Source organism: Condylura cristata, unplaced genomic scaffold (assembly GCF_000260355.1).
Source record: "Condylura cristata isolate star-nosed mole 26May11 unplaced genomic scaffold, ConCri1.0 scaffold00006, whole genome shotgun sequence".
Lineage (NCBI taxonomy): Eukaryota > Metazoa > Chordata > Mammalia > Eulipotyphla > Talpidae > Condylura > Condylura cristata.
In genome coordinates, this window is record NW_004567107.1 from 67,307,788 (window position 1) to 67,322,229 (window position 14,442).

At 39.7% G+C, this 14,442-nt stretch overlaps 1 pseudogene; it reads right to left on the reverse strand.

Annotated features, from left to right (window-relative positions):
• Positions 1–11,911: 11,911 nt before the first annotated feature.
• The window catches only part of LOC101635135, a 27,002-nt pseudogene continuing 24,471 nt past the window's right edge, over positions 11,912–14,442 (reverse strand).

Below are 14,442 nucleotides of genomic sequence, written 5' to 3' on the forward strand. Positions count from 1 at the left end.
ATTTATATATACCCTATATTTTCTCTTCCAAGGAAAGATTTTGCCATCTCTCTGTTACAGGTGCCAGAGTCTATTATTATAAACACAATGGGTGTAAAATATAAATTATTTTATATGATTACATTATATATAATGATATCATTCATATTATACATCTATAATAAAATATAATTCTATAGTATAGAATAGTTTTCCTATGAGATAAATACACAAATAATGTCATTTATTACCTTAATCCTTTTCTAAACTCTTCTAACCCCTACCCTCCAGGCTGCCCCTGCAAAATCATCTTACACAGAATCACTGAGACTTTGTGGCCAGGTAGTGAAGGTCCAAGTCTTATTTCTATCACCAGATAGTGCCAAAGCTCATCTCTAAACAGACACTCACCAGAAGTAAGAAAGAGAGCCCTTTCATGATCCTTACATCTATATGCCTACCACAGTCACTAATATCTGAACAGTTGGTGATATTCAAGTGAAAAGTAATTGTTTTTAAATATTCAAGTTGTATTTTCATGAGACACAGACATACAGGCCAGACTTGCTCTGGGCATAACCATTTAAAATAGAATTAAGCTCTTGTGTGATGAGGATCTACAGAAAAGAGAGCATCCACTTAGAAGATACACTGACCAAGATAAATTTCCCACTCTTCCATATTTGTTATGATAGACAATTTCCTTTCTCTATTTGCTCATCTGAACAATGAGTGCAAAACCACTTATTTCATGGGGTTGTAATAAAGATCAGTTGTGACAGTTTATTAAAAAATCCTTATGTGTTCAATTAATAGTTGCTGTTATTTTTTGAGGAAAGAGGTAAGCGTATAATATTTGTTGAGCATCTATTTGTCACCCATTGTGTCTAGCAGTTTTGCATATACAATCACATTTTTGCACACACACAACTATGACCTAAGTTAAAAGATAATTTTTTTGTAAGTTAGGAAAGTTAAAATCATGACTTTCATACAAATATAAAATGGATTGGTGTGAGATATAGTATTTAACTTATTACTGAGAAAACTAGTGTTATAATTTATTCTAATGAGAACTCAAAACACACACACACATAAATAGGCAAACAAAAACAGTGACATGAAATTATAAGTAGATGCAAAATTCTTTGATATTTACAGAGATGACAATTGCTTTCTACTGTATAAAGTTTATTTGAATGTCTAGCTTCAAGAAGTCATTTGCTTTGCTAGTATTTTTCTATAATTTACAGAGTTGTAAAACACCTCAAAGACAGTGAAATAAGTAGACTCCTACAGAATTTGATCAGCTGATACCCTTTTTATTTTTGCTAATTTCACTATTTGCTGACATAGTCATTTTTATCTGCAGTTACCATTGGGGAAAGAGACATATGGTAACTGTGGCTTGTCTTCAATCACAAAATATGTAAATGGCCCATGTCTGGATTCAAACTCATCTGTCATCACTCCAATCTTAGATTGGTTTTATTTGAAGTTCTGGGATTTGTTTCTTTCTTTTAATTTTCAGGGGATGAATAATCAATATATTCGTCGAGAAGTCTTCTGCTGTGAAACTTGTCATGAGCTCAAATGTTTCTGGGAAAAAGAAATTAGCAAGCAGACTTGCTACCGGGAACTCGAGGAATATCGTCAGGGAAGGAGTGCCTTGACAAAGTATGTGGTTTGTTTCTCTATTGATATTTTGAAGTATATTTCCCCAAAATATACCAAATGTAAAGGTGAAGAGATTGATTTATTTTCATTACCCACTGTTCTAAGAATGCATAAGAATGGATATGATAGGTAAAAGCCAGTATAGCCACAAAAAGAAGGAAGAATGAGGCTTAGATGAAAGAAGTTTACTATACTCATTGGCCTGGGGTTTGTGGGGGCAAAACTGGGATTTCATATGGTGTCAGCAGATAGAGAGGAGTGTTTAGGCCTGAGCCTTTACTGTGGTTTTTAAAGGAAAAATAAGGCAGGAAACAGTTCAGAATTGTCCAGCATAAATCATTTCAGGGGGCATTGGCTGTAAATGTGATTGTAGCATTGGCTGTACATGTGATTGTAGCATTGGCTGTACATAAATCCATATTTGCCTGCCCTAAATCATGGGATAATTTATGGATTTATGTGTGAAAGTTAGATAAAGAGTCTGCTGTAACCACAGACTTAGTATTAGATGAAATGTTCCCAGGCATCTCTAAGAAAAGTTAGATCCTGAAGATAGTCTTCCCCAGGCTAGCAAGCTTTGTAAGATGTCAAATCATAAGTTGCAGGAAAAAAATATGATAATATTCCCAGTCAGTCAAACTTGCCACCATTAGGGTTTTTCAACTTCAGCATTGTTGACACGTATGACATTATTATCAGCTGTGGGGACTGCCCTGTTCTTTGCAAAATGTTTAACAGCATCTCTCTAAACTGTAGGGGAAGCCAGGAGCACTCCTCTCAGGCAATGTAACAATCAAAAGTATCCCTTGACATTGACAAATACCTCCTGGAGGGCAGAGTTCCCTCTGGTTGAACATCAATGACTTACAGATATAAGCAAGTATGTGTGTGAGTGTGTGTGTGTGTATATATATATATAGATGTATATATACACACACATGCACATACATATACAAACAAAAGCCGATATTTATATCTTAATGAACTGAAAAAAATCTCTTCCCTACCTCAGTTGTTGAGTCCCCAGTACATGAAATTATACTAAATGTCAGGATTTGATCCACAGATATGTGTAAGTGTGAAAGATCCCATCTAAGATGAAACATTCAGATTCTGGGAGGAAGAATAATGTGATTTGCCCTTGCAGGCAAGTGTTGATCCAGCTGGAGGATTCTGCAGGGAAAGGAGCATTTACTTATATGAAAAGACATGTGCCACTTGTGTCAGCTTTGCCTCACGTGTGCACTGCCTTGGAGCAGATGAGCCATTTCAAACCTCCCAGAGCCCTCTGGGTTCTATGATCCTAAACTGAGACCTTTCCTGCCAGCTATCTGTTATTATGTTTTGCTAAAAAAAAAAAAACCCATATATTCCTAAATGTACCATATTTCACAAAAGAATATAGATTCTTTCAAACCAAAATCAGAATATCAGAGTGTTTGTTTAAATTCTACTGATGAGAGCAGTTTGAAATGCAACCCTAACAGAATAGTGGTCCTCCCATGGAAACTTGCTGAACAGCGCAAACTCGCACAGGCCTTTTACTATTCCATGGATTCTGCCACCTCAAACTATACTATAGACAAGTGCACATCCCCAACATACACACACACACACACACAATGCTCACAGCCTTTTTTGATTACCCTTTGTTAATAAAAGGCAAATGTAAGCTGCTGCGCAATGAAGAACTGTTCTAAGTGATCAGTAAAAGACAAGACTCCAGAACGTTTTTACTAATACCTTTGCTGATAGGGTAAAAAAAAAAAAAAGGCAATAATGCTACGGGGCTAAGCAGCAAGCTTAGTTGGGCTGAGGGGGAGCAGCTGTTTGTCAAGGGCGTGTTTATTAACACAGATCTTAAGTTATTGAGTGACCAGAATGTGCCAGAGCTGCAAAGAATCCGTTTATCTTGGTAACTGAAGTCTCTGGCAGGAGCCTTGGAGGTGAGATCACAAGACAAAGTGGGTGACCTCCAAACTGAAAACCCCCTACTCCCAATGAGTCTGACCTGGAAGAAGCAATACAACAGAGATAGGATTAACTTCAGATGGGATTAACTTTTAGCATTTTCAAATGCTAAAAACTGCAAATAACCAATGAAGGTAATTTGAGAAAATTTAGGGGCAGGGTATGTACAGTGGTAAAACCGCCTGACTCGCCTGGCAAAGTCTAAACACACCCATCATTCCACTGTAATTATGGACCGCTCTCCTTTTTATTTTCAAAAGTATTTTAGTCTACATGATAAAAATTACATGGAAACCTAAATCTAAATGATTAGGATGTAATTGTAACTGGGAACTGTGCAGTGTTTACATAAAAGCATTAGTACTTTAATCCAAGAAGTACAGTCTTCAGAATAGCTCATCAAGACTTAGATACATAACAGTGTCAGGTGGAATATAAAATCTGATGGGTGTAAATGAGGAGAGGGATTTATCAAGTTCACTCCAGAACCACTCAGCTCCACCTACTCAGAATTCTTTTTATCATTTGTGTTATTCAGAATTCTTTCAACGGTAAAAAAAAAAAAAAAGCATGCAGCTGGATGAAATGACTTCAAACATTTTATAAAATATAATTTAGTCTACAAAGAATAAATGGTGAGAAAAAATTTTAGTTTAATTTTTCATTCAAACTGAAGGGGAGGGAATGCGGCTCTCAAACCAAATCAGTCCAGCCAGGCTGTGTTGATGGAGAATGGCGCTCAGCCTCATAATCAACCCAGTTGGTGAACTTCAGGCCACCAGAAAGCCAGAATCAGCCCCATCTCCCTCCACTCTGAAAACTGACTGAAAAGCACACTCACTAGAATCGACGTCACTATATTGGAAAAGGAGTTGCAAAAATCAATATCTGATTTTCATTTTAAAACAAAAATTCAAGTGGCATATTTTAGGTTTTCTTTAAGAATCTGGTTTACCCAAATTGCAATTCTTAGATCCCAAATAAATATGTTTTGCCTTTAAAAAAGTTAAAGTGCAGAGAGTACAAGTGGAGTACTGAGATGTGAAATGTGGTGGTGAATTCAGTGAACTATAAATTCCTTACTGCCAGGGTTATTATTTTGGTATCCTTCTCTACATGTTGTGGTAGCCACAGAAGCACTTTATTCAGCTCCTTCGTGATTCCATAAAATAAAATTGAACATAGCTGTCCCCACCTTTTTGAACCAGCCACTACCTTTGGGTTGTGGCCACACTTAATGTGGAGTTGGCTGCTCCAATCATTCACTGTGCTTGGCAGGTGTAACCATTCCTGGGAAAGCCACCATATTCCCCACCCCCAAAAGGGCTCCCCTGTTTGGTGACCTTTTGTCAGGGATTCCACAGCAGCCTAGTTTAAGTTTTCTCAGAGCTGTGGTGTGGGGTTCTCCTTATCCAATCATTTCTTCCTTTCCTTTCTCCTTTCACAGGTACCATACAGCATGAAATCTGAAGTCCCTCCATTAACACTACAGAGCCCTCCCGGTTTATTTTTTTCATGGTTGAATCTTCCTGTGTCAGTACAAACACATTTATTGAGTGCCTACCACGTAATAAATAAAACCTAATTATGTGCCCAATTGATCTTCCCTGTTTCCCAGGAAGGACAGTATGAATCTTGTTAAAGAATCTCACACAGATAAAAATAGCCAGACTCCTTACTTTTCAGGGGGAAGCTATATTCTTAGATATTAACCCTAGCTCTCGACAAATCTAATGAATCTAAAATAATAAACCACAAACATATCTTGGTCTACCTTTGACAAGCAGAGTCACTCTTTCTAGACTTAAGAAAAAATATTCTCTTCAAACTTTAACTGCTGTTCTTTTCCTCCTCTGCTATATCTGGATCTGTACACTAATTTTTTAAAAAGATTTATTTATTTATGCATACAGAACTGGGGTACAGGCCAGAGGTGCAGGGACAATGAGAGGATTCACCAGAGTGGGGAGCAAAACAGGCCATGACCTGGCTTGGAGTCTAGGTGCTATGTGCTCCTGGTTGACAGGAGCAGGAAGACACCATCTTAGACATGTGGCCTATTTTTCAGGAGAGAAGCTCCATGTCTTCAGTGGCAGGAAGACATCATTTTAATTGCCTTTGTGCAGGACTGGAAAAACAATGAGTATGAATTTAGGTGAAGTAAATGGCCATTATTGACCTCACCTCACCTCTTTGTCCCTGGTTTGTTAAATAAATCCCTTTGTTGTTCTCTGAGCCTGGGTAGTTTTGCATGTAGGTGAAGAACTCAGTGACAGACAGGTAAATTATTTGGCCTAGTTTAGTGCCCCCTGCTGCACTGTATCAAACCTATTGAAATTATACTTTGGCAAGACAAGAGCCATCTGCTGGACCATGTGGGTTAGCTCCCTAGCTGGGGATTGAACTCACACTGCAGTGGCTGGAGAGAGTTTGATAGAACTGAGAATTTTCCCTGTTCTACCAGGGAGGCCCTATTTCTCTTTTCTTTTCTACCCGAATTCTTTGTTCATTCACCTTTCAAGTACACTGATTAATTCTTCCATTTGTTTTATTCTTCTTCTATTTTTTCTCCTGGAATTTTCATCTCTTCTATTGCTCTTTATGTAGCTTGCACTTCCATATACTTTCTGATTTAGAAATTTGATTTAATCTTCTGTTCAGTAAACCACTGCTATTTCTCATTACAACCATTTGCTTTAATGTGTTTCTTTTTCTATAATTTTCCATTTATTTAAGTATCTTTATTGTATGAAATTTAAACTCTTTAGCTGATAGGAAGAAAAGCTCTTCCAAGTGTTTGTGATTGGATTCTGGAGATTTGTTTTCTCTCTAAATGTATTGTCCCCTTGAGTATTTAAGTAACTGTTGTGTTTTATTTTTATTTTTATTTTTTTCCTTATCCCCATTATTATTGTGATTTGGTACTGCACTGCTGTTGGGCACAGACTCCTTGTACCACACTAGCTTGGGCTCTTATCAGGAAATGTAAATTGGTGAGGTCTCCTCCTGGGCCCTAGTACATTGCTGGCTCCTCTCTGATGCTACCTGAAGTCTTTTTTTTTTTTTTTTTAAAGATTTATTTATTCATATAGAACTGGGGTACAGGCTAGAGATGTGGAGGGTGAGAGGATTCACCAGAGACAGAGTGGGGAGCAGAACAGGCAGATCAACGAAGTACACTGCTGAGGGGAGCAGTGGGCGGGTCAGGAGAGGTCTGCCGCAACGTGTGGATCTCCTCCGGGGCAGGCGGGGATCGAACTCATGCGGAAGCGGCTTAAGCTTCTCAGTGCTGTGCTTTAACCCGCTGTGCCACCAGGGAGGGCCACCTACATGAAGTCTTAATTATATGGTATGTACAATTATCAGTGGCAACTGGTGGTATCTCTGTCTTAGAGGCTGATGGGGGCATTCAGTGGGTGGTATGCTCAGTGATGGAGGGCAGCAGTGATTGGGAGCCCCTTCCCAGGCCCTGGGTTTTGCGGGCTCTTCCCCAGACTCTGAGTTTTGTCAGCCATCTCCTGCCGGGTAGGTTCACTTTCAGAAAAGAGAATCTGCAGGCTTCAGTAGATGTTGCAGTCTTTTAATGCTGAGAAGAGAACTATAAACACAGGCAGGCAGACAGAACCAGCACAACAACTCCACTCTCCAGCCCTCTTTACACAGTTAAGTGCCCATAGCCACACTACCAATACATTGTTGCAAATGCAAGGCCCCTCTTTTGTTTGCTAGATGTCTCAATGGTGGAAAACAGCATTTCAAGTTCTGGGCAGTCAGTTGTGTGGACAATGAAAAATAGCCCAATTTACTCATTTTCCTTACACTGGGCTGGTAGATACAGGGTGGCACACATCATGGTGGTAATAGGCAGAGGGGGCTGCCTCCTCTCCTGGGTGGAGTAGGCTCATTTGGCCAAAACACAGTGGTGGCATTGGAGTGGCCACTACTCCGGAGGTGGCTCTTTCTCAAGGCACAAGCAAGGTGGGCAAAGGCAGAGCAGCTGTCACATCTATATAAAATTTAGATTCAACTTGGTATTTCCAGAAACATCCTTCAGGGATTTTGATTGACATTACATTGAATCTACATTATCAATTTAGGTGGGAATAAATTTGGGGGTAAACTCCATATGCATAGCCACTACTCATTTGTCTATTGGATTTTGTTTCTTTGCTGGTTTGCAAATGCAGTGTTTCTCTTAAAAGTATTCTTCAGAAGAAAGAAAATGTCCCTGGACCGCAAATGTAGAGATAAATGCACTAACTCTTTGTATTGTTCCCCCTCCTCAGACTTAGGGAAGAATGGAAACAGAGACTGGAGAAAAGGTTGAGGATGACGGACAGCCCTGATGAGAAGGAAAAGCAGACAAGTATCTTGGACTGAGAGTCCTGCATCATTGACTTCAAAGAAAACAAGACATCAGGGTTACTCTTCAGGGAGAAAAATCAAACACCCAAGTCAGGTTGAGAAACTAAGCAGAGATTCTCTATTTACTCTTCCATTTGTGAGAGGATTTGCATCTGAAGCCTCCCCCACTGCTAATGGCAGTCCTTATCCTCCTCAATCCTCTGTACACAGAGGACAGGATGGCAGCCAATGGGATATGGAGCTTGGCTCATTTAATATAAAAAGCTCTTGGAATTAGCACTCACCAGATTTCAAAGGTCCATGTAATTTGATTTATTTCCACCTTTTCTTCTTATTTTGATATTTGAAAGTTTTATCTAAGGGTAAATTCCTTTGGGAAATCTGGCTTCCTAAATCTTTTGCAAAAACAGCCATACATTTTCCCTTCAATTTCCCTCTATCTACAAATGCAACTACTTGTAGAAACAAAGCAATTATTATTAAATAATTTATTAGGAAATGTGGTTTGAAACTGAACATTTTTTTCTTCATATGAATTGGGGTTTATTTTTTCCTAACAATGTTTAACTAAAAACATGCAATGAAAGTCAGATAATGTTGAATAAACTTGATTATCACCCTCACTGTTGTGTGCCTTATGTTAACTTTCTGAGCGCATCTTGGTTAACTCTCTGGTGCTATAGGAAGTGTCAGCTCCAGTGTCTCTACACACATTATGGAATGTATTCTGTTCTCAGGCCCAGAACATAAGCACAAAGTCAGGGGTTTCCTCTGACCCTGGGATTCTATTCTCTACCTATGGATTCCTCTCTGGAAGACAGAAGCACAAATTAAGGCCCTGAGCACCAGCAACACAAATTGCAAGAAGACCCCTGTGGGTAGATGTTAATTTGAACAAGTGCAAAGGACAGCCCCCATACTCTTGGATCAGTGGATGGCATAAATTTATTCTCCCACAAATCTAAAAAAAACTCTAGCTAAGCGAACAATAGTGTAACAAGAAGGTTGGAGAGATGATTCCAGTTCTCCAGTTATGATACAATGCTACGAAGTCATCAATTCGGATAAAAGAAATAAGCAGCAAACAATAGCTGGGAAAATCAGAGCAAAGTTTGTGAAGAAGAAACTAATAATAAATTGAATTTGGTAAAAACAGAGCATTGTGGGTATAAATATCAGGGCCCCCACCCCCTCCTCTTAGAAACTGATGTTTAGGCTGAGATTTATTTAAAAGTTTATGAATCATCCAAGAAAAGACAAAGGAGGGAATATCCTGGGCAGAAAGGAAATGCATGTGTGAAGAGGCAGAGTGAGTATAGGCAAATAAATTACAAGCTCGTAGGATAAGTTGCCCCAAGTCTTGTTCGAACACATGGACTAAATCATGGACTGGCAAGTCCTGTTCCAACAAACTGGTCCACCACAATGCCTGGGCATAGCCCAAACCAGAACAAGCTATGATGCTGAATTATCCTCCCTAACTCTAAGACTTACCCTTTAAATGTCCCCTCCTAACTTCCTTAGAGGAAACAGGCTACATTATCTTTCCCCAAACTGACCCCCTCATGCAAAAGTCTCTACAGTAAAGCTTTGCTAGGTTCAACTACATCTAGGGATCACTGATGGATTCTTTCCACAGAGGACAAAGGACTCACTCTTTTGTGTCCGGGATTATAACAGGAGGAACAGGAGGACTGCAGGAAGAGGAACTATTCTGTAGGAGGGAGGAAAACCAGACACAGGTCCCTTTAATCTGGTTAATGATTCTGGATGGATCCACAAAGGAATAGGAGTTCAGGTAGGTTTTAGAAAGAGGAACAAACTGACCGAATTTGCATTTTTAACTTTGGCAAATTCTGTAATGCAGTCATACATGTGTATATAACTTTTTATAAGTACATAATCTGACTATATCATAGTTGCTGGTACATTTTTATTATTCACTTTAATGTCCAAGTATATATAGATATATTTTCAGATTATCTGTCCTTTTCTATTGTTCTCTTTGTCTTGTCTACTGTTAAGCTCATATCTACTCTAATATTGTGGAAACATACATCTGGGTTTTTAAAAATAATGTTATATGTATATATATTCTTTTCCCCATGCTACCATCCCTTGGGTATCCTCTTTTGCTCCCTCCTCACTCATAACTTCAATGTCCTCAAGGATGTTTGTTGATTTGCAGTGGTTTTTTAAAGTGTTTTATTATCCTTATATGAATATCTAATATTTGTTTTATCACTGACTTGTTTTGCTGCATACAATTTTTTTTTCTCAAATTCAGTCCATTTTTGAAAGTGGCTACATTTCATCCTTTCTTGTGGTTGTGTAATATTCCATGGTATGGGGCCCTACCTGGTGGCGCAGTGGGTTAAAGCACAGTACTTAGAAGCTAAAGCCACTTCAGCATGAGTTCGATCCCCACCCACCCTCGAGGTGATCCACATGGTATGGCAGACCTCTCCTGACCTGCCCACTGCTCCCCTCAGCAGTGTACTTCGTCTATCTGCCTGTTCTGCTTCTTACTCTGTCTCTGATGAAGCTTCTCACCACCCCTGTACCTATGGCCTGTATCCCAGTTCTGTATGCAAAAATAAATAAATCTTTAAAAAATATATTCCACGGTATGTATGTAATCTATTTTTTCTTTTTCCCCTATTTTTCTCCATTTTATTTAGGTCAACCACCATAGTGCTTATATCTTTAAATATTTATTACAAATTCTTACTGATAGTTTGAATTATTATTCCACAATTAAGTTAATTAGGCAGATTGGTTTGTATTTTATAAAAAACACTTTGAGGGCCCTCCCTGGAGGTGCAGCGGGTTAAAGCACAGCACTGAGAAGCTTAAGCCGCTTCCGCATGAGTTCGATCCCCGCCTGCCCTGGAAGAGACCCACACTTCGCGGCAGACCTCTCCTGACCCGCCCGCTGCTCCCCTCAGCAGTGTACTTCGTTGATCTACCTGTTCTGCTCCCCACGCTGTTCCTGGTGAATCCTCTCACCCTCCGCATCTCTGGCCTTTGCCCCAGTTCTGTATGAATAAATAAATCTTAAAAAAAAAAAACACTTTGAGTCACAAATAAAAATGGGTATAGTTATAGTGTGAAAATATTACAAAAATGATTCCAAATCTCAGCTGGTCTCTTTTCCAAATTGTAACCATTCATTTAGTCTTTAATTGCAAAGTATTTAACCGAGAGCACAAATTTTGTTTTCTTCAAAAGAGCTAAGAACTTACAGATGTCATTCAGTAATGCACTGAAATGGCACTCACTGACTATGTTACAGGGCAGAGAGAGGGGCACCCACAAACCTTCCTGTTCTAAACAGGTTCTGCCATCCGCCAGATCAAGACATATAAGACTTTAATGAAAAGGAACTTTAACACGTGAGTATACAATACAAAAGATTAAAAAATATAATTTCTAAATCAAACACCTGAAGTTACCCATCCCCTTTGGGCAAAAGTCAACCCAAAAGGGATTGATCCAAAGCAAGGCCTGAAAGCCTGCCACAAGACTAAAGCAACTTCTAACTGGGACCCCTGGAAAAGGGTCAGAAATGGCCAGACAAATCTGGGAGGAAAAACAAAATCAAAATCAATATAAACCCAACCATAGTCAACCTCCCCACAGGTCTCTCACCCACAGCTCTTTTAACCAGTCCAGGGCCAAGATCAAGCAGTTTCTTCATCACATGCTTGCTGCTCCATGTGTCTTCCTCAGGTCTCTTTCTGGCTCTCCATCTTGCTTCCTTCTTCTCTTCAGATTCCTTCTCTTCTCTTCTTTTCTCTGCTCCTCTCCACCCTCTTTCTGGGTGGGGCAGGGAACCTGGAACTTCCCCTTTTCCTGGGGACCACCCTGTCACACCTACTGTGAGCATTACATACAAACACAGGTCACCTCCTTTTTGCTATTGTTTTGAATAAGCTTCCATTATCATAGCATGTCCCTGTCCTCTAATTGCACTGCAGCCACTAAGCCGTACTAGTTTCTATCCTTCCATAATCTGTTAGCAGTTGTCATAATCAACCAGCAACCAGTGGTCCCAAACAGGTGACCCAGGGACAGCGATCTGCCCCAGTTGTTAAACTTGTCCAGTGAAGTCAATACAACCTAGGTTTTTCTACCCTTTTGGGATAGAAACCAATCAGAATCCATGGCTCTAAAATTTGCCAAAATCCCAAACTATAGATCTGAGGCATACAGTAGGCTAAGGGTCGAAACAGGGGAGGGAATTGCATAAAGAACTAAGTCTCATGGGTGATGTGGTGGTAGGAGTATTATGGCCACTACGCCTGAGGGAAGAAATAAAATTTTGCACAAAAATGAACAATGATGTAAGAAAATAATAGATAGATAGATAAAACTTTCCAAAATCTGACCAAGAAATCATGAGGTTAAGAAGTCTTAATACCATTCATTGTTAATCCTGCCTTTTCTAGAGTTTTAGTTTGAATAAAAGTTCACCCTTTGGATCCCAGGACACATACACAAAATCTCTCAAATATGCCTTTGGTCTATGACCCATGGCCAGAGCTTTTTTTTCTGCCATCATCAGCATTGCAGAAACATCATCAGTCAGCAAAGAAGAATTTGCAGTTGTCACTGTGCCATAGGGCTTGATGAATGCAGCTTTTAGTTTGGCCATCTGCTCCAGTGAGGCAGGACAAATGCCATTATCTTTGGTAACTGTATCTTTTCCTAGTACTTTGAAGAGTACACCATCAGAAAGGAGTCCTTCATTCTGTGACTTCTGGGCCAGGATATGTGAGTACAGAACATATTCATACTGTTCTGATGGAGAAAGAGAAAAGGCAACAGCTGCTCTGTGTGTAGAGTGGGCCAGATTCTTATTGCTGCAGAACTCAACTACTGCAGGGAGCTCAGGGAATAGGAAATATAGTCTGAATTTAGAAATTAAAGACTGTCATTTACTAAGATACCAGTTGCTGACTGAGAGATCACTGAGCTCAATTATCATTTTCCTCATTTTCCATGAATGATTAAAAGGCCTGTTGGACAATTACTGTAGATCACCTGCCACAACTACATCACCCTGGCCAGGAATAATCAAGCCGACACTTGTAATCATGGCATGACTTGCAGAGATGCCAGCCACAGTGACAGTGTGAACTGGAGTTGCAGCAGAAATCTGGATTTACCGCGGGCATAGAAAAGACAAGACGTACTTAGGAGTGGTGAGGTCAGGTATGGTTTTGTTGTGGACCCAGGCACAGATATACTTCAGTCTGATATCAAAGCCTGGCCCCAGACCTAAGGCAGAGGACTACTTATATACATATTTGTCTCAACACAGATTGATATTGTTTTACAACAGACAAAACCATTGGTGGAGAGCAAAGCTGCTTTTCACAGGAAAAGGAGCCAAACACAGTGGGAGGGATTCAATCCTCCAGAGATTATTCCAAGGAGACAGACCCACTTGACCTGTTATCTGATTCTCTGAAATGTGACTTTGTTAATTACCCCTGCATTGGAATGTTAATCGCAGCAGGTCTGAAAGCACCATCTAGTGGTATTTTTTAATGATGTATTTATTTATGCATACAGAGCTGGGGTACAGGCCAGAGGTGCAGAGGCAGTGAGAGGATTCACCAGAGACAGAGTGGGGAGCAGAACAGGCCGACTGACTGCTTGGCCAGTTTAGTACCTCTTGCTGCCCTGTATCATTTCCATGTCCCAACTATTGTAAATAATGCTGATTTAAAAATTGTAAGACACATGGGGTTTCTGATGGTTTCATAATTCTATTACGTGTAAAACTGGGATTGTTGGTTTGTATGGTATTTCTATTATTTGTTTTTAAAGGTATATCCAGATTGTGTTCCATAGTGGTTTACCAGCTTTCATAGCTACCAAATTATGTAATATGGCTCTTTTTCCTTAGCATCCTCTCCAACACTTGTTATTGGGGTTAAAAGTATAAGTCAAGATGGAAGTCATTCTGAAATCTTACGTCCACTCCTCAGGGCTCAACTGTGGGATTCACTGATTTTGATCTTTTCAATCATTGAAGGAGATTTAGGCAGCGTGAGAGGATTCACCAGAGACAGAGTGGAGAACACAACAGGCAGACTGACAGAGTATACTGCTGAGAGGAGCAGCGGGCAAGACAGCAGAGGTCTGCTGTGCCCTGTGGTTACCTCCAGTGCCAGGGATCAAACTTGCACTAAAGCGGCTTTGGCTCACTTGCAGTGCTGCGCTTTAAGCTGCTTTGCCACCAGGGAAGGGCCTATGGGGTCTTTTTATTATGAGAAATTTCATGTATGAGGTGGTATTACACTGTTGCTTTAATTTGTATGGAAAGTATGATGAACTTTATTTTTTCATGTCACTACCTTTCTGGATAGCCTCTGTAGTAAATTGTTCATTTCTATTCCCATTTGTTAATTGAGTGTTTTTTTTTAAAGATTTTTTTTT